The following is a 25,607-nucleotide window of genomic DNA, read 5'->3' on the forward strand; positions in this document are numbered from 1 at the left end:
ACTACATAAGTAATATATAGTAATTATATATATATATATATATATATATATATATATATATATATATATATATATATATATATATATAGTTTTTGTGCTGAAAAAGCCCCACTTGGGTTATACTCAAATATATATTTTTTAAAAACCCTATACTGTATGTAACCCTGGGACTGCTTGTACTTACCTCCCGTACTCCCTGCAGCTCTTCTTCTCTTTTGGGTTGGAGCAGTGGAGCAGTGTATGTATGCTCATGCACACAATATAACATGGTTAATTTATATACTGGGGGCATGTGCTGGGCTACCCCATATACTGGGGCCGTGTGCTGAATACATATATAGTGGAAGAAATTTTCTGGGCATACTTATATACTAGGAGCAGTGTGTTGGGCTTGCCTATATACTGAGGGCAGTGTGATGAGCAACCCTATATACTGGGGCAGTGTGCTGGATACATATATATTGGGAGAAGTGTTCTGGGAATACATAAATACTGGGGCAGTGTGCTGGATACATATATACTGGGGGCAGTGTGCTGGATACATATATATTGGGGGCAGTGTGCTGGATACATATATATTGGGAGAAGTGTTCTGGCAATACATAAATACTGGGGCAGTGTGCTGGGCAACCCTATATACTGAGGGGAGGCTGCTGTGCATTTAATGAATGAGGGGAGCTTGCTGGGTATTTGATTTGTGGAGAGGCTATGACCAATGCATTTCCCACCCTAGGCTTATACGCAACTCAATATTTTCCCTTTTTTTGTGGTAGAAATAGGTGCCATGGCTTGTTTTCATGTTAGCTTATAAGTATATACGTTTGTAGCCTTTCCATGTTTTTGGATGATTATTTTGTGTCAGGTATCCAAGTCATCAGTGGTGCCCCTTATAGAAAAGACCACTGTTGTCTCCTGTAGACTGCACAAATTCTCATAAAAAGTTCTCTGATTGGGTAAAAATGCTTTTTTTAACAATGTCCAGTAAAACATTCTTTTTAACAAACAGCTGTCAATTATGTAAAGTGATGGATATATCGGGTGTTTTAAAAAATCTAACATTTTTAAGCCAAGAAGTGAGAAAGTAATTGCCTTCAATCCAAGGATTAAAGTAAATAAACTAAAAATGCACAAGTTAAAACTCTAATCCTGATCTCCATGCACACATGTTTCCTCCATGTACTATCTGTTAATTCAAGAGACATTCATTTTATGGGCTGTGATTTCAACGGATCCACATGCGAGCTGCAAAACTTCAAAATTAGAAGTGGATTCACAAACTTATGCCACAAATACCAAAAAAAACGACCAGTGATCCATTGTTTGTGGCCCACGAAATCATGCTATCATGACAGGATGGGAAAGGAATAGTAAGCCCTAACATTGAACCCACCCAAACTTTCCCTGACTACCAGACAATAGCCCTTAATAATGGTTCCTAATTAAGCCCAACTAGGCAACGTTCCCTACACTAAGTTACGTGCAGTAAATGCAGAGTCAGCAAGCCATGGTAAGTGCAAGGATAGATCATCCATAACAGAAGCACAAAACAAAAGACAACCGAGATCCATGTCAATAGTCACAACAAAGTAATATGTACAAAGTCGAGAATTTAGATTAATCATCAGGTGAAGCCAAGAGTCCAAACTTGCAGTAGATCAATACAAACAGCTAAAAGAATAGAAGCCAAGATCAAGGACACTAGACATTAACCAGCACCTGGATCGGGCCTAAGGGGGAAGAGTTACCTGACCAGTAATCAACTGAGGACAAGTGTGGGGCAGAATTCAGGATTTTCACCCCTGTCTACCCTTAAGCCTTAAAATGCCAGCATGCGACATGAACCCACATTTGTGTTCATGTAGCTTAAATGAACTTCCAGGATATAAAATCCCTTGAACAAAAAAAAAAAATTAATCTATTAACTTAATTTTTGAATTTAAGTTCTTTGCTAAGTGATAATGACTTGAAGACACAGACTGAAAGCTTGTATTCAGATCCAGAGGACTTTCCTGTTCTGAATTCTGTCAGGCTCAGTGTTGTCATGGAAACCTTTTGCACATTTAAATGACCAAAAGCCTCAGGCCATAACTATGATCAGATCTCAGCAAGCTAAGATATTACAAATATTTTTTATTTCAGTGGGCATTTCAACACTCCCCTGTGCAAACCTTTAGGCGACATAAAGACTGTTTTTACAAAAAAACATCTAACATGTCAATGGGGCTACCATTGGGGTACTGTCAATGGAAAAAGAGCATTCTCTATCTTTTTGCCTGCATACGGCTGTACTGCGCTCCTCCCTATGGAGAAGGATGGGGTGAGCAGCGCTTACCCCTCCACTCTCCAGTGCGCAGCTGGCTGTATACTCGCCCGGGCTACAACTGTCCTACAATGTGTCGAGAACATATAATTACTTTACAGGGAGATTTACTTAAAATCTTTGCATGTCTTCCATTACATTTATAATGTGTATCACTTTTTACCAAAGTGATGAGTTGGAGCAAAATTAGTTATGGCTTAGGAACAGGATCCACAATGCAACAATTGTCTAATTTGTCCAAAAACTTCTGGGGCACCCAGATCAAACATGCCCATTGGTGACAAAACACATGTGCATTTCCAGGACACTGGGGCACATTTACTTACCTGGTCCCTGCGTGATCCCCGAGGTGCATTGTCCACTGGAATGTCCCTCTGCCACGATTCATGAAGATCGTGAGCCCGAGTGACCCCTGCATGTGTCGCTTCCCCGATCAGGTCTGCCGGAGTTCACCATCTTCCTCCCGGTTTATGTGAGTGCATTGGATGCAACACGAATTCCCACGCGTTGTCTGAATCCGTCGGATCGCCCATCAGCCCCCCCCCCCCGATTTGTGTTGCGTGAAAGCCAGCACGATTGCAACACAATCCGATCATGTGCAATGCAATCCCTGGTCCGATCCCCGAAAACGTTGGAAAACCCCAAGGAAATGTGGCCGACTGTCTTTGATAGGATGTTTGTATATATGTCTTGCCCTTTCTGTCTGGCACGATTCCTTGAAAATATCTGTGCATGGAAATATGCCTTCACGTTCAGTAAGTGGTTATATTGCTTACTATTTCAATTTACTTTTTGATTATTATCCTCTGGAGCCACAATTTTTTTAAAAAAAGGGTTCATACAATATTTTTACAAACTACTATACTATACTACTACTATATTTTTACTACATCATACATTATTTACATTTCTGGTCCTTTTCAGCCTATTTTTGGCATTCTGTCTTCTGTGACTAATACAAATTTTAAAATTTATTTAATAAACACACTGTATATACTTGGGTATATGCCAAGTTTTTTAGAGAATACATTTTCCCATTTTTTTGTGGTGAAAATAGGTGACTTGGTATATATTTGGATCGGCTTATACTCAAGTATATACGATATATAATTTTAAAGCATGCTGTGTGTATTCTATTTGTGATATGATTCGTTTTCTGATAGGTGTCTATATATTTTAGAGACTATAGGAGAAGATTCTAGTTCTAGTTGCTTATGAAACCAATCAGAGCTAAGCTTTAATTTTTAAAACAGCTGTGGAAAAATGAAAACTGAGCTCTGATTGGTTGCTATTGGCAACCAGAACAGTTTTACTCTCAGACACTTCTGATAAATCTCCCCCAAAGTTGTACAGGGGATTCATACCCTATTTCTGGTACTTTTCTTTTTCTTTTGCTTATTATAGGTTGTTGTTAAAGATGGACTAGAAATAATTTCTGAGCAGATCAGTGTCTGTGATAAATCCATCATGTTTTAAGACTGCCTTGTTTAAGTTTTCACTATCAGACAGTATTAGTATTTCTGTCCCGTTTTTTGTCTGCAATATAATGGCACATAACATCATGAAACAGTAATTGCTGTGTGATAATTGGCGTCTCCTGCTCTATGCCTTATTCAGCAAGGCTTCAAGCATTATTTCTTTTTCTCTTTTCTCTGGAGACAGTAAGGACCTTTTATTATTGACCAATGTAGGATTTTTTTGTATCTATTACTATGCTATAATAAAAATTGGTTTTGCAATTAATAGGGAGGACATTAGCAAAAAGTCACCATAACTTGCATGGAAAAGTTAATGTAATGTGTTTGAATGTGGAAACAAAATGAAGTCAATTTAATTGAAAATATGTGTTTTTCCAATCTAGAACTAAATCAAAGAGTTGGAAAATGAGAAAGAAGGTTTAATGTTATATCTGCCATGGTTTGCATAACTATTTGCATTTAAATATCTTTGATTGGACTCTCCCCCCTACTTGGATGATGATGTTCAGTAAATAGAGCATGGAATTCTTCATAATTATAATAGAACAAAGAACAGTTTCTGGCAATACGACTCTAATTTTCGAGGAGGTCGAGCTCCAGCTGAGATTTCCAGTGTACCTCGGTGTATATTTTATTTAAATTAGTAATCACTGCTGTGTACATCTTTTTCGATACTTTATTTTGAACAAAACATTTTGTTTTGTGAGCATAACATAACATTCTACTTAACAAAAACAAGCAAGTTTTTATCACTCAACTATTACTCTTACTTTTTCTAAATCTGCCTTTGCCTGTTGGCCATTAATCTTCTATGTTCTATGATTACCGTCAGAAGAAAGGTCAGTTTTTGTCATGTATTGTACAGCCCCTCCTCCAGGTTTAGAAGATACACAGGTCTGTTTGGAAATTATCACTAGAGGGGTCTCAGTCTATTCAGAAATTGTATTTAGTAATAAGTTCACCCCATATTCAGACATTGTATGGTAATTAGTTCACCCCTTAGCTGATTTTTTTTAATGGAATAACCTCAGGTTTGGTGGCCTGCCATTGTATTCAAATCTAACCATCCCCTTAATGTAAGCTTGTTTGCTCTTCTCTGCATCCATTCAACTATGTCCCTTTTATACAAAAGTGCCCAACATTTTGCACAGTGATTTGTATAAGGACAAAACAATGTCCTTATAATGAGAATTGATGCCTCTCACCATAACATAGAAGCTACCTAGCAATAGTCTCTAAAATTATGTTTACTGGTGCCTTGTATTTGTACTGAGCATGGTTTTGGTGCTATATTTATGTACAGAGTTTGTTTCTGGTGCTGTATGTATGTATTTAGCTCAGTTCTAGTGCTGTATTTATATACTGTTTTTATGTATTTACAAAGCTTTATTCTGTTGATGTATTCATTAAAGGGGTTTGATGCCTCCGCTCACCACTGTTTATTTACAGAGGCTGCCGTCCTGCCCACTGCCACGCCCCTGCTATATAATTAAACTCAACCTGTAGCAGGCTTTCAGCCGTGGTAAGGACGTCACCACAGCCTTTGTAAAAAATGAACAGGAGCAACAGAGGAGCTGAGTATAATTCCTTTATTGTTTTTATAGCCAACCCAAGGAATGAATAACTTAAAAAAAAAAATCCCATACAACCACTATAATTCCACATTTGCTGTGGTGCTATATCTGATGATGAATGATAGGAAGCACTATATTACAATGGGATGGGCACTGAAAATGGGCACAACATATAGTATTATTAATAAACCAATGTGTATAATTTAATTTTGGGGTGCATTGTACATATTTTATACTTTGGGGAGGGGACACTTTTTGAGATTCACCATGCACAGTAAATTACACAAAAAGTGCCCTGAATTAATATTTATGTAAATGTGACTGTTGTGAATTGATAAGTATCCATGTTAAAGCCACTTCTGTGTGAGTTTTAGAAACCAATAAATCACACTAGCATACAGTGCGGAATAGGAAAATGGTTGGGTTATCAGGAGGTGTCTGCATTTTCAGCTGACCTCCCCCTACAGTCATGGCCATAAGTTTTGAGAAGGATACAAATGTTAATTTTTACAAAGTCTACTGCATCAGGTTTTATAATGGTAATTTGCATATACTCCAGAATGTTATAAAGAGTGATCTGCTTAACAGTAATTAATTGAAAGTCCATATTTGCCTAGACAACAAACTTTTTCCCCAAAACACATTTCAACTTCATTGCAGGCCTGCCTTAAAAGGAGAAGCTAACATTGTTTAAGTGATTGCTCCAGTAACACAGGTGTGGGTATTGCTGAGGACAGGGCTGGAGACCAATCTGTCATGATTAAGTAAGAATCACACCACTGGACACTTTAAAAGGAGGCCGGTGCTTAGCATCATTGTTTCTCTTCTGTTAACTATGGTTATCTCTAAAGAAACACGTGCAGTCATCATTGCATTGCACAAAACTAGCCTAAAAGGGGAGAGTATCGCAGCTGGAAAGATTGTACCTCAACAATCTATCACATCATCAAGGAATTCAAGGAGAGAGGTTTTATTGTTGCCAAAAAGGCTCCAGGGCGCCCAAGAAAGACTAGCAAGCGCCAGGACCATCTCTGAAAAGTGTTTCAGCTTTGGGATCGGGCTACCAGCAGTGCAGAGCTTGCTCAGGAATGGCAGCAGGCAGGTGTGAGTGCATCTGCATACACCGTGAGGCTGAGACTCTTGGAGCAAGGCCTGGTGTCAAGGAGGGCAGCAAAGAAGCCACTTCTCTCCAGAAAAAACATCAGGGACAGACTGATATTCTGCAAAAGGTACAGGGAGTGGACTGCTGAGGACTGGGATAAAGTCATTTTCTCTGATGAATCCCCTTTCCGATTGTTTGGAACATCTGGAAAACAGCCTGTTCGGAGAAGACAAGGTGAGCGATACCACCAGTCTTGTCTCATGCCAACTGTAAAGCATCCTGCAACCATTCATGTGTGGGGTTGCTTCTCAGCCAAGGGAATCGGCTCTCTTACAGTCTTGCCTAAAAACACATCCATGAATAAAGAATGGTACCAGAATGTCTTCCAAGATAAACTTCTCCCAACCGTCCAAGAGCAGGTAGTGATCAACAATGCCTTTTCCAGCATGATGGAGCACCTTGCCATAAAGCAAAGGTGATAACTAAATGGCTCAGGGAACAAAACAAAGGGTTTTTGGGTCCATGGCATGGAAACTCCCCAGATCTTAATCCCATTGAGAACTTGTGGTCAATCATCAAGAGACGGATGGACAAGCAAAAACCAACAAATTGTGACAAAATGTAAGCATTGATTGTGCAAGAATGGACTGCGATCAGTCAGGATTTGGTCCAGAAGATGATTGAGAGCTGCCAGGGAGAATTGCAGAGGTTCTGAAGAAGGGTCAACACTGCAAATATTGAATTGCTTCATTAGATCATTCTAACTGTCAATAAAAGCTTTTGTTACTCATAATATGATTGCACTTGTATTTCTGTATGTGATAAAAACATCTGACAAACACATAAAAACCAGAGGGCAACGGATCATGTGAAAATATAATATTTGTGTCATTCTCAAAACTTATGGCCATGACTGTAGTGGCAGCTGTAAGAAAATAAAGCACATTTTTTGTCCAGAAAGAGAATAAGACGATTAGTGCCAGACCCCTTTCTCCAATGGGTTCTATGACAACGTTGTGGCCTGCCCAGCATCCCTTTAAATTCAGCATTTTTTGGTGAAATCTTTTCTGATTTGTCTTGTTTACTTTCCTTTTTCTCCTGTTGTAGGCCACATTGACAAATACTTCTTAGGACATATATACAGTTGAAAACAATGTTCCTCCAAAGCTGTTAGCTCTATAAATGATATTTAACTATTTTCTTTGTAGACTCCCCAGCCAATGGTGGATCCCCATATGGGTTGAATAAGTGGCCACGTAGGGCCATTGTCACCCAAGCCCCAGGAGTAAAAAGTTGTCTGATAGTGACTGATATGCACCAGTCCTGTGTGAGTCTCTCTGAACCTTTGGACACTGTCTGTTTGCAGTTCAGGAGACTATGCATACTGCCATGCCTGCAGCACCACAGACAGTGTCCAAAGCTTCCTCTGTTACAGACAGAGGTATCTGGGCTAAGAGATGCAGACCATGTGTCCTGGATCTCTTCCTGACATACGCTATCCCCTGTCACCTTTCCTGACCCACAAACAAGCATCAATACCGTGATTAAAAGTGTCCACACTTTCCCCTTTCATTCCAAAAATAGATGTAAGCTGTAGATATAAGCTGCAAATGATGTAAACCATTGTTTGCACCTGTAAAATAAGACATGTACAAAAGATTCCACCCACTGACTGAAAAGTAATTGCATCCAGGTTATACATTTGATAATTTAATAATAATTTCATGAATCTTTAATGATGATGTTAGTTTGGTTAATGTAATTTATGTATTGCTGGTCATTAAGGGGTTACATTTGCCATGCAACAGAAAGACCTTTTTATAGGATAATCAAAACATCATGCAGAAAACTATTAATTGTGTATAGTAATTGAAATATTTCAAGGAATTCAAAGTACACGTGTTGGCTTGGACCATATTGATTTAGTAATTAGTCATGGCTGCATGGTCATCTGATGCTTAATGTGTATAGATGTGTTTTACTGTATATTTTTGTATTGTATTTCTATCTAATCTTGGGATCCTCCAGATATGACTAAATAGAAAAGTGGTCTGTAAAATACCTTATATTAATATATTTCTGTAGAAAGCCTGAATAAATGAGTCTCAATTTACATAGCAATACCAGAAAAGAGCTACTTAATCAGGAGTTCGCTGATATTCAGACAGCTGTGATTAGACATAGGAGAGAAGGGACCACTTCACTCGGAAACCTGAATGTGATTTGTATAATTTTTCATTTCACCTACTGGGCCAATTGCCACTTAAACTAAAAAGCATATTTCACCCTTTTATACTAGAAAACACCTTGGACAAATAGGAGTTATATTTCAAGGTCAAGTGTAGTTAGTAGATTTTCTCTTACCAGGTTTCATTCAACATATTTATATTGGATTTGAAATGTTTTCCTGAGCTCCTGTTATGCATAGTCTCCTTTTTTGCGTTAAATTACAGAAAAGAGAGCTCACTATAACAAATACATTAATGCTTAAATATTCTCTCTTAGTAAAATGTGATTGCAGAGTTCTCTTTCATGAATTTATGGTGCTAGGACACTTCATAAGCAGTGATTAGAGGTTCCATCATTCTTCTTGAACCTTCAACTCAACCGGACTACAGTTAATATATACCGTATATACTCGAGTATAAGCTGAGTTTTTCAGCACAAAACCTAACTCGGCTAATGCTCGAGTCAATTATTTAACACTGTACTCACACCACCCACAGGCACTGGAGCATCCAAAGCAAGAAGAGAGCCTGTGGGGTTGTTGGAAATTTGAGTACTGTGTTAATTTTTTTTTAAAAGGCTTGGCGTACTCGGTGAAGGGGTTTGCCAGCTATATACTAGGGAGGATGGGCTGGCTATATACTGCAGGGCTGGCAGGCTATATACTGGGGGACAGGGGCTGGCAGGCTATATACTTGGAGGGCTGGCAGGCTATATGCTGGGGGGGCTGGCATGCTATATACTGGGGGGCAGGGGCTGGCAAGCTATATACTGGGGCTAACTGGCTATATACTGCAGTGGCTGGCAGGCTATACTGTATACTGGGGGGCCAGGGGCTAGCTGGCTATATACTGCAGGGGCTGGCAGGTCATATACTGGCGGGCCAGGGACTGGCTGGCTATATACTGCAGGGGCTGGCAGGCTATGTACTGGGGGCAGGGGCTTGCAGGTTTTATACTGGGGGATATGGGCTCGGATGCTTTATACTGGCTGGAGGCGGTGACCAATGTATTTCCCACCCTAGGCTTACACTCAAGTCAATAGGTTTTCCCAGTTTCTTGTGTTAAAATTAGATACCTTAGCTTATGCTCTGGTTGGCTTATACTCAAGTACATACAGTACTTCAAATCACATGGATTTAGTTTTGTTTACAATCATTTTTTGTTATAGATGTTCTCTAATGATAAGTTAATCACACAGGAGGATCCATAGCTGAGTATAGTGTACTCATTTGCTAATGATAATTAGTATAAAAATGAAAAGTTTCACAACTTTTCAACAACTAAAATAAACTGTGCTTCAATTGTGCAAAATTTTGCTTCAATTCCATAGATATGCAAGGAGATGGTTATCATGACTTTTGCCACCTCCCTACCAAGTGGACAGGCAGGGGCACAGACTGGGCCATGCTGGGATGCAGAATGGGTCAGGGAAGGGACATTATGTTAGTGCATTAACTATTAATGCTGCACAGGATATATTATGAGGCCGGATCTGGGAGTGGGGGGAGGCATAGTATGGCAACTCTTGATAAATTCCATTTTTTGTTATTTACAGTGTAGCTTTTATTTAAATTTAGTTATTTAATGCAAACTATGATTGGTTGTTATGGGCAACAAAGACAAATTTACTTTTAACAGTTTTTGGAAAGCAGCCCAATGTATGTAATGTTAGGAAATATACACTCAAAATCAAGCATAATGAACCAGGGAGACTCATAAATCCATGGCCTCTTTTCATCTAAAATCAACTTTTAAAAATATGCAAATGAACCTTGAGGCCCTAGCCCCTCTGTGATTTGGCTTGATACACATAGGGGCAGATTTATCAAGCAGTCTGAAAGTCAGAATATTTCCAATTGCCCATGGCAACCAATCACAGCTCCCCTTTAAAATATTCATGAGCACTGGTGAAATGAAAGCTGAGCTGTGATTGGTTGCCATGGGCAACTGGAAATATTCTGACTTTCAGACTGCTTGATAAATCTGCCCCATAGTCTCATCTTACCCCCTGCCCCCTCAGCACTCGTGTATTGACCACTTATTAACAAATATAAGAAGATCACCACAGTCACACTGCCTGGATCTATCAGTGAGTGTCCTTGGTTTATCATGATGGATTTTCATTAAATAATGTATGTTAAAATATGTAGGTGTAGATTTAAAATATATGTAATATAGGTGAAAGTACAGCAAAAGTACAGTCCTAATAGAAAAGCATTTTACCATTAAGGCATTTTATGCTCGATCGAGAGGGCCAACTTCTAATCTCTGCACTGATCAACTGTTTGGTCCCTGCTTACTATGCTCACAAGTAGATGGCTCCATGAGATTTGTAAAAGTTGGGTACTGAGCCTGCAGTTATGATGTACTTCCCCAACACCAACCCACCACCTCCAATCAAATATCATAAGGATAAGCTATCACAAATAAATCATAGTCCCTTTAAATGTATTAGCCTTTTTAACACAGCACATTAAGTTTCAACTTTTAACATATCCATAGCATAAGAGTTCAGAATCTGAACTTTATCTGAATGAATTTTATATTTAAACATCATAAAAGTCAATACACCCATCAACCACTAATGAATTGCATGCCCACAATTGAAACCCTTTATGGACCAGATCATTTTGGTGTTTTTGGCCTTAAAGCAGTATCCACATAAAATGCCCTATATGTATGTTTTGTCTTAATGCTGGAATGCCCCTAGCCACCCAGATCTCGAAAGAGAGATTGGGAGACCGACCATTCGATGCTAAAGTGGTGGCCATGAATTAGGTTTTCTCTGGCAGTGAACTGACCAAAGAAGTATTTCATGAAAAAGGACTTTGTTGAAGAACTGGGTGGATTATATAATTGTCTCCAATAAGATAGTTCTGAAGAATTATATTCAAAGGTATGAAATTATTAGATATATTCATTATGCTTAAGAGATGTACTATGTAATCTATTATAATTAGCTACAATTCACCTTCTTTTCAAGAATTTCATAATGCTATAGAATTTTAAATAGGCTCTTTATACAGAATAATAATTGCCTTCTTAACTATAAATTGGTAGAATAGAAACAGTATTTTGGAAATTGAAATATACCATGTAAAAGCCCAGAATTACATTCACATTATAAGATACTGTTTAAAGAGCTCCCATTTCACCATAAATAGAATAGAGAATGAGATGTCATGTTTTCTACTGTTCTTGTATGGCTTGTAGTTTGTCTTGGCCAATTATATATCATTCTTCATATTTATGTAATTAGTTGGCGCTAATACGTGAAACGTTGAAGTAAGTGAATTTCTGGAGTTAACATGGTCTAAGATGTGTGCAAAAGCTATGTAGTTGCACCAAACATTACATTTTTCTTGTGCAAACTAAACCAACAAATAAGAGGTCCAAATGGACACTGGGCAATGTAAACTGAGTCATTTTTATCATTCAGCATTAGACCTTTAATAAATCAGATACAGTTTTTGGCTATATTCACACAGACGTATGGGGGACGTCTATACGTCCAATGTATATAGGGTGTATATACGTTCCCCATAGCCGTCAATGGGCCACACATGCGGCACCATCCCGTTCCGTAGCCGGGAGAAAGATAGGACATGTCCTATCCTTCTCTGTAATATGACGCCGTGCACTATATATGACTATGGAGAGGGGCCTCCTCCTCTCCTGTCCACCGACGTGTGCCCGCTGTATATATATTATTTATTTACACTGCAAGTGAAAATACAAGTACAAAAACTACAATGATCAGGACACAAGTGGGAGAAGGACCAAATGTATGTGGGAGCATAGAGGGAGAAACGAGGTGAGGGAGCAGATCAGTGCAGTTATTGTATGTTGTAGGTGATCCTAAAAAGATGGGTTTTCAAATAATGTTTGGAAATAAGGGGACAGTCTGATACGTTTTGATAAAGACTTCCAGAATATGAGGAAAGCACGGGAAAATATTACACTTTGTCTTCTAATATTCGGATCTTTCATTTTTGCCACAAGTAAACTAGTTAGGTTATGTTGATGAATATTCTCAACTGGGAAGGAAGGGTCGTACATTTATTCAAGGGAACAAGGCAAATGCAATATTTATAATTATCCTTTACTGCTTTTCTTTTTTGTGGTGTTAGTCTATCCTCCTGCAAGTTACCTTTAACTCATGATCATTCAGTTGAGTCAAACATCTGGGTAATGTCCAAGAAACTGAAACCTATGATGTGCTACTTACACATTACACACCATGCATCAATTTTTTATTATTATTGACTGATCCAATAATTATGTAATATCCACTTTTTTGTGTTATCATTCACAAATTCTTGAAACCAGTGATAGTATTTGACTATTTTGTCCATTTCACTCACTTTGAGCTCCTAGGCAATTTTGAACTTTTTGAGACTCTTTGATATGTTGAATAAGATCTCAAAATCCCTTGTGCCTGGTGCCTCAGATTTCGTAGGTCAGTGTTCCCCAAGGTTTATTGTCAGCCCAGGGAAGTTAAATGGGTTGGCTATTTTTCAATAAATCTCTGCTATTAGACATGTCTCTGCATATGTACCTTAACTCTCCTAATACACCTCCTCCTATGCAGCAGAGCTCAGAGATGTAAAGAAAGAAGTACATATAGTCTGCACACTGTAAATATTAAGTAGCAGGACCACAGAATAAGTTGATGAATATTCAGGGATTATCCAAAAGGTAAGTAATTTATGAAAATGAGTGGCCAACCCCTTTAACATCTACACAGTTGCTTCCTGGCTTGTTCAAAGCTGTATATATTGAGGAGAACATAGCATATTGCTTAATTGAGATTTGAACACTCCAGCAAGAATTATTACTTAATACTGTCAGCCATAGTGTGAAAGTGGCTTTGAGAGGTGTTATACTGTACTGTAGTAGTCTAGGAGAAAATAGAAGTCCATGACCATTCTCTTGCCTGTGAGCAATGCTAGAAAAAGCATGTAATAAGGCCATAATTGCTTTTCTTGTCATTTCTCACAAAGTTCCACTTTTGCACAGTCATAAAGCACATATGCCCATTTATCTATAGGGCAGAACTTATCTATGGGGCAGAAAAGTATAATTTTTATTCATGCCTGACAGGTGTATGTCTGAATACTGTTGTTTTAATGTGACTGGTTAGAGAAATCCTAGCACACTGTTTTAAGAGTAATTAGTTGGATCTGTACAACATAGACACTAACAAGCAACTATATCCATAGAAAAAAAATCTTTTAGCAACACTTTAGAGGTCATTTACCTTTACTCTTGACATGTGTGCTTGTCTTTTCTTGTTTTTTTCCAGGTTTTGTACTTGTTTGATTAATCTTAGAGGTTGATATATGAGGCAGCTGGTTCAATGGGGTTTTTGTCACTTTTTATTAAACCCTTCAGGACTAAGCCATTTTAGGGCTTTAAGACCAAGGCTTTTTTTAAAAAATCTGCCCTGTATCATTACAAGAAGTTATAACTTTGTAACAATTTAACATATCCAGGGTCTTTTCTTGTCACACTGTGTATCTCCCCCGTATCATAAAAATAATACTGTATGTTATCTTTATTCAATTGGTCACTACAATTACCGCTATACAGCTATTTATAGGTCTCAGTCGTTCACATTACCTGTACAGCCAATGAAATTATTATGTACATCTTTTTTTGAAGATTGGTTCTTTTACCTTGTAAGCATGCCATCATGGAACATTTTTTACACACCTTAGCCACACAAGTAAGACTATTACATATTTGTTGAGGGCACCTATCTGTTCTTACTGCATCACCCCACCATATTGCTTCAGTAAAATAATGTTTTCTATTATTTCCCTGTTACAATACAACCTAATTCTTGCTTCTAATTATGTAATTAAAGCCTTTAAGGCCCAGCCAGATCTCTCATGGATTGTCTAGGTATGAGACCATGTTTTTTGCTCTTACCCTACTTCAATCCACATTGACTATTATGTTTTTCTCTGTAACTGAACTCCTGTTTTACCTCTTAGATTTTTTCCAAGGTTGTCTATTGATTTTGCCGTTTTGCTTTACTTCATTTGCTGATTTTGTGCATTAGCAACAAGTTCATCTTCTGGTTTTATTCCACAGCTTTCTCACCAATTATTGATAAGCATGATAAAACGGGAACACTTACTCATAGATCCAAGCGCTGTGATTGTGTTAATCATCTTATATTTGATATCCATAGCCTTCTAAAATCAACTTTTAAAATTATGCTAATGAGCCAGAGGGACTACCCTAATCCATATGTGATGTGGCTTTACAGGCTGTTAGAACCCCTTCATTAACACAATTTTAAAAGTTGATTTTAGAAGGAAGTAGGTCATGGATAACAAATAAAAGAGGGTAACCACAGTCATGGTACCTGGATCTATTAGTCAGCTTATCATGCTTGATTTTGATGGTAGATTTCCTTTAAGATTCAGCACTACAACCTATTCAGCACCAGACTAATTGTGGTGCCAGGTTTTACTGTTTTAAGGTATGTGGGCCTCGGATGGTGATTGACTCCCTTGGTCTCTATATGATATACATGATTGTGTTGTTCTTTTCCTCTTGTTTCTTTATTTATTCATATGGATTGTATTGTGTACTGATAGGAGAGGTCTTGGTTTATGGATTGGCTAGTTAGTAGGCCTCATTATATCATCACTTATATGTTCTTATTAATAACATCTGCCCTTGTTTAGTTGCCGCTTTTATCCTGCCCATGAATAACATTTCAGTGAATATTACTACTTATTGATTTAATAAGCTTATATTTTATCTCTATTTTTGTGGTCACTTTTATCTGTATTGTTGGTCTATTAAGCTGGAGAATTTGACAATATTGATGAGGGATATACAAACACCTAACACTATCCGTGATCCATCCACAAATGGAGATAGCGGCCGGGTTGCCTTGGCAACCCATACACAAATCACTCCCGTGATGCCCGCCTCCCGATCACATGTGACAATGCGTCTCCACTGAAGTCATCAAGACGCGACTACAAACGTGATGTGCCATCGGAGGACGACGGCGGTGTTATTACACGGTGAGTGTGAGGCTTAAGGGGGCGTGACATAGAGTATTTATACAACACCTGGGTGCTGCAGTGGTATAGCAACCACACTATCATTGCAGCTGATGCAGGTGACCAACACCAGGCATACCTGCGGAGTGAGGTGTCACCACCACCCGCTCATCATATATACCCCATAATGACTCGGATACCTGTGGGCATTTTACATCTACTTACTGCATCCACTCAATTTCTTACCCTCTGAAGAATCCGATGCCAGGAAGAAACGCTTCAGGGTGGAGGGGTGCAGGGTGTGAATAGGTGTCAGTACTGGGTACTGCCCTTGTAAGGGCGGGAGTCACATAAAAAAGGGGAATAGGGACAGCTATCCAAACCCATGGAAGAATGAATTGGACCCTTATCTGCTGTATACCTGTATCCCTGTGAGTAACAAACTGACTACCCACCCATCTGCACATACTGTCGCCAGGAGGGGTAAGACGCAACTTTTTCTACCTAATTACGGCATGCATGGCATTACTCCTGTGCAACAATAAACCATATTTTGTTTGTTGGGGCAAAGACGTGCCCAAGATCCGGGTTTTCTTGAATATATATTTTTTAAGGCATATCTGATAAAATATTTTAATTAACCTATCTCTTCATAAACTGTCTTATTCTTTGCTGTTGTATATTGTATATTGATCAAATGAGAGTATGAAGGGTCAGTGTGCGACCCATTGGGTTGGCCCCTTGGTGGCAATAACCAGCCTTGCTGTTTACAAATATTGATGAGGGAGTTACTACTCTGTTCCACTTCTGACATTTGTATAGGTGTTTAGGTATGTGGGCCGCACAAAGAGGATCTTTACTAAACTGCAACTCACTTTATGAACCAGTCTAGTCCGTCCACACTGAACCTTCTATGATAAAATCATAGGAGGAGATTTATCAGAAGTATCTGAGAGAAGAACTGTATCAACTTTATAATTATAAAAATAGCAGTAGGAAAATGAAAGCTGAGCTCTGATTGGTTGCCATGAGCACATAGAACAGTTCTGCTCTAAGAGACTTCTGATAAATCTCCCCCATGGATTTCAACAGGCTTCAGGATCATGTTCCGAATGAAAATGACTATATACAGTGTTCATTGCGATTTGAACTGCCTTGAAAGCTTCACTACCTCAGATTTGCTGATGGTATCCGAAGGATTTATTTTGAAGGTCCTCATGAGTAGTGTCAGCAAAAGATTTTCTTTGTAAGGAGAACACATTGATAGCAGCCTGTAGAGCAGAAACATCCATCACTTTTTATCAGCAAGCAAAGAGTTGAGATGATGAGTAAGAGGAATTTTATTGTTCGACAGATTGTGTGTTTCACAGCCAATGAGTTAACATATATTTTAAAAGGATTTACATTTTAATGGTCTTGGCAAAATTTCCTTCCGAGGTTGCACATTAGCCCCTATCCTCTGCTTTTTCTGCCTTTTAATTGTGACATTAAAAAATGATTAAATCATTAACTGTTGAGGAATTTTCGATTATGTGTTGACTGTTGAACAATCTTCCATTATTTTGGAGCCAGCCAAATGAGATCAAAATGAATCAGAAAAGTTCTGTCCACTTTATGTTATTAAATATCTGTTTGATTAGATTTTACAAGACTCTATCTTGAGCATAGCAGAGAAAATTATATGTCATTCTTTTGTAGAAGAATTTATTATTCCGGATTATTTGATCCAATGAACAACATCTAATATACAAAGAAGAAACAAATAGACTAAAAGATTAAAGTAGTCTTATCTTTTTGAGATCAAAGCCGATTTTACTAGTGGATTTATGGTATTCACTCAAATGCAGTATGAGGCATCATGCATGGGCAAATTTGTCTCCGAGAAGCCTTTACAACAGAAAGCCCAATGCACCCCAACCCTAGATCCTGTGCATATGAAGTGGTAGAGAGGTCTTGTGCTGCTAGAAAACTGCAATAAGATATAATTACTGTTATACATCATCTCATAGAAGATGTCACTATTTTTTTGGTAGGAATTGATTTGAATTTAACAGAAAAAAACAATGAGGGAGATTTATTCATCTTTCTACAACAGAATTCTGTCACAATTTGCCCTAAAAAACTGTCTGAACCACATTTATAAAGGGTTTTAGACAGTTTTCTGGCTCTCCTACGACTACCTAGACAAAAGGGGCATGACCTGTAAAAGGGGGCATGGCTTTGCCATAGGAGGTGCAGAGTACAACTAGACAGTCCTATACTGCACCAGATTTATCACCCAGCACCAGACACTTGTCGTAGTATCATAGTATTCAGAGTCCATCAAGTCTAACCTTTATGAATTAATCAAATGTATTTTTCCCATAACCCGTGATATTTTTTCTCTCCAGAAAGTCATCCAGGCCTCTCTTGAATATGTACATAGAGTCCGCCATAACAACCTCCTGCGGCAGAGAGTTCCATAGTCTGACTGCTCTTACAGTTAAGAGTCTATGACGATGGTAGAACCGCCTCTCCTCTAGGCGTAGGGGATTCCCCCTGTCCTGGTCACAGGCCTCGGTATATACCTGTGAGATATTTGGAGAGATCCTTGTAATGCCGTTCAGGTATTTGTACATTGTAATCAGGTCTGCCCTCAGCTGTCTTTTTCTAAACTGAATAATTCCAAATTTTGTAATTCTGTCTAACCTTAGGACAGAACCTTTATATATATGCCCCAATGTGTGAAATCAAAGTTGTCCAGAGATTTATATGAACTTGACTAAGGTTGTATTCAAATGGCAATCTTAACTGCTTATGCTAAGCTCATATACTTTTTGTCAGAAAATGGAATCCACACCTGTCCATGTCCTATCACATTCAGCTCTGGCACCCATGACCTACACATTGGACCAGAGTGCTTTTCAGAATATATTGTGAAGTGTGAATGTATCCAATGTCTTCATCTATAGGCATCAATCATGGAACAAATACAGGCTGTGTGTGTGTTTACTTCATAGTGGAAATAGCATTTAAGAGGGACTAACCAAATGTTGATCTTTGTACATCAGGCTAAATGTGGTATTAACCTTGGTTTAGCTCTTGAATGTAGAAACCTTCAGGGTAGATACATAGTAATGTGGTTAAGAGATATATTCTTAGAAAGAATATCAAGTGGATTTATTTGTAATCAGATTATGGCTTGTGCCCACATCAATGTACTGTAAATTTATATACCAGCTTCAACATTTATTTGGAGAAGTTATAATAGTATAGCGTTTGCCAAAATTTCCACCTCTTTCAAGAATTGCAGTCCCAATCAGTACACAATTTTCTTACATTAGAAGAATCAGATAAGTTGCTTACTGTGCCACAACATCACTCACCTGTCAATCACAACCAGGTTTTGCAGATAACCAAAGGCACATAAACTATTATTAGCTTTAGGTTTTCAGCTTGACAGGAAAACAGAGGAATCGCAGAAATGTGAACAGTACTATAATCAGGTTGTAAAGGGTATGACAGCTGTCAATGGCTGTCCGACACATAGAAAAGTGACCCTAACAGCTGAAAGTCAGAAAAGAGTGCTTACAACTTCTCACTAAAAGACTCTCTTCCAGCATATATTCTCCATTTCTATACACGCAAGAGCCTTGTTACTTAAAAAACTATATAATATACAGGAAAAGACAAATGCAGCCTATTGTTTAAGTTGTGCATGCAAGTTGCATTTCTAATCCAAATAACTTTATCAATGATAACGTTCATTAAATAATATCCATTCCAAATATATAAAGCTGCTTTAACAATTGGAACCTAATGTGGCTTTTATTTATTCAAAGATTTCTTACTTGTAAGTAGAAAATACAACATGGGTAGCACTTATTATTTTCTTAGGATTCTATATTTAGGACATGGTGTATGCTTACAAAACACATTTTCAAACACATTCTCCATTCAAAAAGTTACTCTTACTCTCTCTCCAACCTAAACATTGACTTTCATTAACAATTCTGAGGATAAATGCACACTTTAATTTTGCTTAAAGGTAACATATGAGCTGAAGGTATGTATCTGCATTGCTTTATATTTGCATACATCTTTTCTTTAAAAAAAACCCGAAATAAAATGCTGAGTCAGCAGGATCACACTGCATGCAATAAAGCCTCACGCAACACATTCCTCGAAAACAATCCATTTTATAATTAACGATAACAACAACTGTTCCCTTAAGTAGAAATCACTGGCAAGATGTTAAATTGGCCATGGTCAATAAATATAAAGCAAGAGCTGGTGAGATGTCATTAACATACCTGTCAGGCTGTAGTCCATTTGTAGCTAAGGCTCATATTCCCACTCTTCATTACTCCCTGAAGATGACTACATTGAGGTATGGCATTGTCAAGGCCCTCTAATGCATGCAAAGCACACAGTATATATCACACCAGAAGAATAAGCGGACTGGAAAAATATGTGGGAGAGAAAGGAGAGAGGCAGAAAGACACACAGGGGAAGGCAGCAGAAGCCTTGCTGGAGGATTTCATTGCTCAGCATACACAAGGGGCTTCAGAGAGAGAGGGGTCACAGCACTTGACCCAGTAAATGAAACAGCAAGACCCTGTAATAAAATATATGTGCTAAAAGGTGACAAAAGGGTCGTGATGGTAACCCTTTAGGAAAAGAATTGTGTGAATTTATAAATAGATTTTTTTTTCTATTTTGATATGAATAAAGGGCCAAATGTTATATACAGTAAGAACTTCTTTGTATTCCAGAACTTTTTTTTCTTTTTACTTTATATTCTGTTGGTACACGTTACAGTTTAGGAGGGAAATTTTAAAGAAGATTTACCTTAGTTCTTTCAGCATTCAATCTTTTTATATTTCATGAAGAGGGAGACTGACATATTTTTAATTCATTCACAAAAATACTTTGACGAATACTCTTTGACTATCTGTTACCAGATCAGTCTGTTGAACAGTCCTGGACATTTGTGACTTCTTGGGCTCAATTTTGAGGCATTTTGCATGTTTATGCCTGTTACTTTAGTTTATCAAAGTTGCTAGGGAATTAGATATGGTTGCCTTGTCAAACCAGATTGATCATCAGCAAGTAGAAATTTGACCTCACAGGGGTAGAGTGTTTGTCAAATATTTACATCTACATCTTCTCTAGCAAAAATTACTTCTAAAAGTCCAATGATAATTAACCCTTAAAGAAAACCTGTCAACAGTTCAGTCAACTTCTGAAGAGAAGAGTCAAGTTTTTCCTGGCCGCCAGTGAACCCTGCCTCCATCTTTTGTCTCAGCTCAGTGTCTCTTCAAATTTCAATGCAAACATGCAAGTTCTTTTTTAATTCCTTACCAGAACGCTGTCCCTCTTACTTGATGGTATTTTTAGTATTGAGCACCATGTGGGAAACTGCATATCTTCTCACTGTATCATGCACCCCATGGAGGGCGGAGCCATGTTGTTGAGGGCAGGGCCAACATAGACAAAGGGTGAAAAAGTTTGGAGAACAATTTTACTGGAGGAAGGAAGAAGATTTAAGCCGGGATGTCTGCACTGCGCTCTTCCCTTTTTCATTTTTGTGTTTCTGTTTTTTACTGTCCTCATTTTTATTTTGACATTTATATAGATGTATAAGGCCATTTTATATTAATATTCCATGCAATGTACTGGAAAGCTGGAAATAAAAGTGGGTTTTAAATTACAGTTTTCACTCTGCTATCAAAATAACATGTCCCCTTTCGGCCAATGTGACCAGACACCCAATCTAAATAGTTTTGTTAATTTTTTTCAAAAGTTAACAAATAAAAAAATTAATTTTTTCCATTTTCTGAAAACTTTTTTGTACTTTAGTGTGCAGACTGTGTAAGTTATGTGACTTTTTGCATGCCGAGCTGATGTTTTGATTATTATGATTTTGATTACTTTTTATTCAAATATTTATTGGTGGAATAATATAAAAAAGTGAAGTTTTGCTTAACAGGTTAACTGCCGCAGCTGATGGCAGGATATACAGTAACAATACTGTATGGAGAGACCTTAGCCCAAGAGATCTCTACATACAGTCTTTATCGTGCCATGATGCTGTATATCATTGTGGTCTTTGTAAGAGTTAATTTTACTCTGTATGTTTCTTACTTTGCATCACTATAACAGCTATAAAGGACTATTGGTATATTTTTGGTGTATAGGGGATGTAGGAGTATCTTGCAGAAACTCATTTGAAGATCAGGTGAACATATGCATATATAACTCTCTGAAGATATTGCCATTACCTAGGGTTTGGTATGTCACATATATCATCAGCTGCTTCAATTATTACAGATTAATTCCAATTGCATTATAAAGTTGAATAGCAACACATATAATACTTAAAACAACAAATCTTTGTAGTCTGAACCATCCCTTGTAATCGAGTCAATGCCAGGGTCACGCATTAAGTTTGCAGCGTAATTTGTTTGTATTTATAGTTAGCAGTTAGTAGGTTGTTAACTGCAATCATGCATTTGGAAATTAGCCAGCCTAAACCAACAATATATACAACAGCCCCAAAATATCACGCACAACCAGTACAGAGAATTAGAATGTTAACCAATTAAAGGACTATTGATTCTTACCTAAAGGCTTGAGTCAGAACTAGAGAAAAGAGTCTTTTTATTCAGTCTCAGCTGGGATTATAATTTCAGTTCATTCAGTATCATCAAGAATAAGACTAAAATGCCAAAGAAAGTAATACAACTGTACTTTATTGCTGTTCCATTTAATAGAAGTTCAGGTTTCAGAATACCCTGAAGGAGTTCATTGTATCTTTCTCTGAATAGTTTTGAAGTAGGTGAGGATAGCAGCGTGAGATAATAACACACTCACATATAATGGGGTCAATCAGCATTATCAGTTTATGGAATGGCTCGCTCCCGGCCTCTCTACTACTATAAGCCTCTGCTTCAGGCACAATGCTGCCTGGTCGCCATTGAAAGTAAGAAAATATAAAATGTTAAAATATTACCGGAGATTCAAGAATAGGTCATTGAAGCCCTTAGAAATATGCAGAGCTCATTATAAACTTGGATAATGAGGGACTGCGCCTTATTCTGTAAGCTCTCCCAAATGGCCTACTATCTTATAGATTGACATTCTCCACAGTCCTGTATTTCTCTGACAGGGTCTTAAACCTCAATGCTCTTTCATCACAAATTAATACTAGGTTAATGCATCATGGTTAGCTGATTTATCAGAAAATCTATCACAGTGTCAGACATTTAGTCATTCCTGATTGCTTCTGGGGCCTGTCTTATGTGGCTTTTTCATATGTATGTAATTTGTTTTACGGTTAACCAATAATGACGAGAATCAATTATTTTCTTAGCTTGCATGTAGAGATAACAGCGATTTTACAGCAAGTTAATAACTGGAGAAAAGATTCACTCATCAGAACTTTCATTTCACTGGTCTAAAAGTCAGCTGTACTAAAGTGAAGGTGATAGTATAGTGTATTCACTCTTAAAGTGGGTGTACTAGCTATCAGGGGCAGATTAATATTACCATGGGCTGTATAAATCTTATAGCCCATACAAGTTTGGAATTCCCGTGCTACATACGATACCAGAATCAAGCTTCTTGATTAGCTTTTAATCTGCGGTTTCAGGTCCTTAAAGGGAACCTACCAGGTTGGTAGGTGGATCAATAGGACGTGAGGATGTCCCCACACTTTTTTTGGTAACTTTTATTAAACTTGTATGCAAATTTTGTTATGCGGCTACTGGGGTGTGGAGTAGCCGCATCTGAGGTTACATGGCGCAGCTACTCCACGTCCCGGTAGCCTCTTTTCTCCTCCTACTCACAATTTTCGGCACGCGCAGGTGCGGGCCTGCTGTTCTGCGCATGCGCAGACGGCAGGATCATCGGGCGAGGCCCCTTTAGAAGGCTTTGGTCTGGGCTACCAACCAAACCGCCTATTTTATAATCTACTACTGCCAGCTACTAAACCACCCCATGAGCAACATTATCATTGCATAGGAATTGTCGAGCTTTCCAAACATATTGTTTTTTCCCGTAATCCGTATTTTTTAAAAAAATTCAGATTTAGCTACTTTGCTAATAAGCTTCTAGGGGTGGGGTTAGGCCTAATGGGGAACCTATAAAGGGATCTAGAGCAGATTAATATGTAGTTGCATGCAAAAAAATTTGTAAAATTAATTGCAATCCCTGTCCCATAACCTGAGGCCTTTAAGACTAAATAAAAAATCTGTACCAGGCCTCTGTTTATTATGTTATTCCTAGCACTGGCATTTACATATAGTCCTGAGGCCTGAGGACTGTCGATTAGGAGTCCAATGTGAGGTACTAGTCCATTATATATTTTTCCATTTGAGAATGTATACAGAAACATTTACTGAGCTTCCAAACCAAGAAAAAGCAGAGATTTTCATATATAGATTATCAATTTTACTAAATACTTTTACATAACATAAATACATAAATATTAGCATATTAGCTGCTTCTGTTCTATCTCCAAAAACTAGAGCTAGATAGGACAAAGGCTTTGCTGCAATGGATCCACGCGGTCCCACACATATCCACATGGATTTAATAAATTAATGGCCATTTTCCGTGCACTAACAGTTGAGAAGTCACCCCATTCTCTTTCCGAAAGGAGGCAATTCGTATACATTTAACATAAACATGGAGTAATATTATTTTGCACATTGTGGGAGATGTATCAATCTGTATACGCCAGAAATCTGGATCAATTTGCACCTAAAATGCCCTGTGCAACATTTATTGAAGGTTTTTTCTTGACTTGTTCTTAAAAGGAGCATGTCTTTGGTAACTAGGGCGTGTGACCAGGCGGAAAAGAGCCCATGCACCAGAAAATGCAATATTGTGGTGCTACAAACTAGACCAACAAATAGAAGGTGTAAAGTACGACTAGTACAAAGTACAATTCTTATACTGCACCAGATTAATCATCCAGCATCCGACACAATGGTTAATCTGGAGCAGCACAGAACTGCCTAGTTGTACTCTGCACTGGTCTAAAGACCGACACATTAATACATCTCCTTTGCTCATGCATAAACCTATACAGAAGACCTTGCAGCTCTGCAGACTAATTGATCTATAGGAAAAGTATATTGATACAGCTATTGGCTTGATTTCCTGCTGACTATTACATTGGAGGGAGCATGCAGCAGTTAATACTGATGAGTGAAGTAAATGACTTTCTGCTGCTGAAATTATTCTAATAGTTTAATTTCACTTGAAGAAGGCTCAACTACACTCAAGACCTGACAAGTCTTAACTTGTCTTGAATTTTAAAAGGTATTCCGGATATATGAATGTCTTATAGAAAAATGAATAATGCAAAAAATAAATGAAAAAACTCAATCTTTTTAATCACAAAAATTTGCTTAAATAGTTGCTTTTATGATTCACTAAATTTTATAGGCTTTCTAAAGTATGTAAATTTATCTCCAAGATTTCTAAAACAGTATACTACTACTCCCATGAGCCCCCATTTCTCAGTAACAGTTTCTCCCACTCACGCTCTGCTCCCAGTGATCTCTCAGGTGATGATCTAACAGACTGTCCTGCTCTGTTACTATTGTAATGGCAACTAATAAATGACATGTTTCTCTCACCTACTATAGTTGTGTGTGTCACTGCCATCACTGCACATCACCACAGTCCCACTGAAATGATGTCTCACCACAGCTCTGGCCATACTGGATGTGTCTCATACTTTACTGGCATACCATGCACCCCCCTTTATCAGTATGACCTGCCATGTGCTGATTGCCTCCATGTACATCCAATTCCCTCCATTTAAAAAACCATCACTCCCCTTCAACACACTCTCCTCCCTTAAAAAGTTTTGTCTGGCATTTGG

General features: G+C 38.0%; 1 protein-coding gene across 3 annotated transcripts in view; it reads right to left on the reverse strand.

Moving 5' to 3' along the window:
* The window catches only part of KCNMB2 (potassium calcium-activated channel subfamily M regulatory beta subunit 2), a 387,451-nt gene that overhangs the window by 331,598 nt on the left and 30,246 nt on the right, over positions 1-25,607 (reverse strand). Inside the window, exon 1 of one of the 3 annotated variants that reach the window (XM_072142770.1) lies at positions 20,023-20,138. The exons of the other annotated variants lie outside the window; for them this stretch is intronic. The gene's annotated coding sequence lies outside the window, so the exon portion shown is untranslated. Of the gene's footprint in view, positions 1-20,022; positions 20,139-25,607 lie in introns of those variants that run through there. 3 annotated transcript variants of the gene reach the window in all.

The sequence above is a fragment of the Engystomops pustulosus genome, chromosome 3 (assembly GCF_040894005.1).
Source record: "Engystomops pustulosus chromosome 3, aEngPut4.maternal, whole genome shotgun sequence".
In the NCBI taxonomy this organism is placed as follows: Eukaryota; Metazoa; Chordata; class Amphibia; order Anura; family Leptodactylidae; genus Engystomops; species Engystomops pustulosus.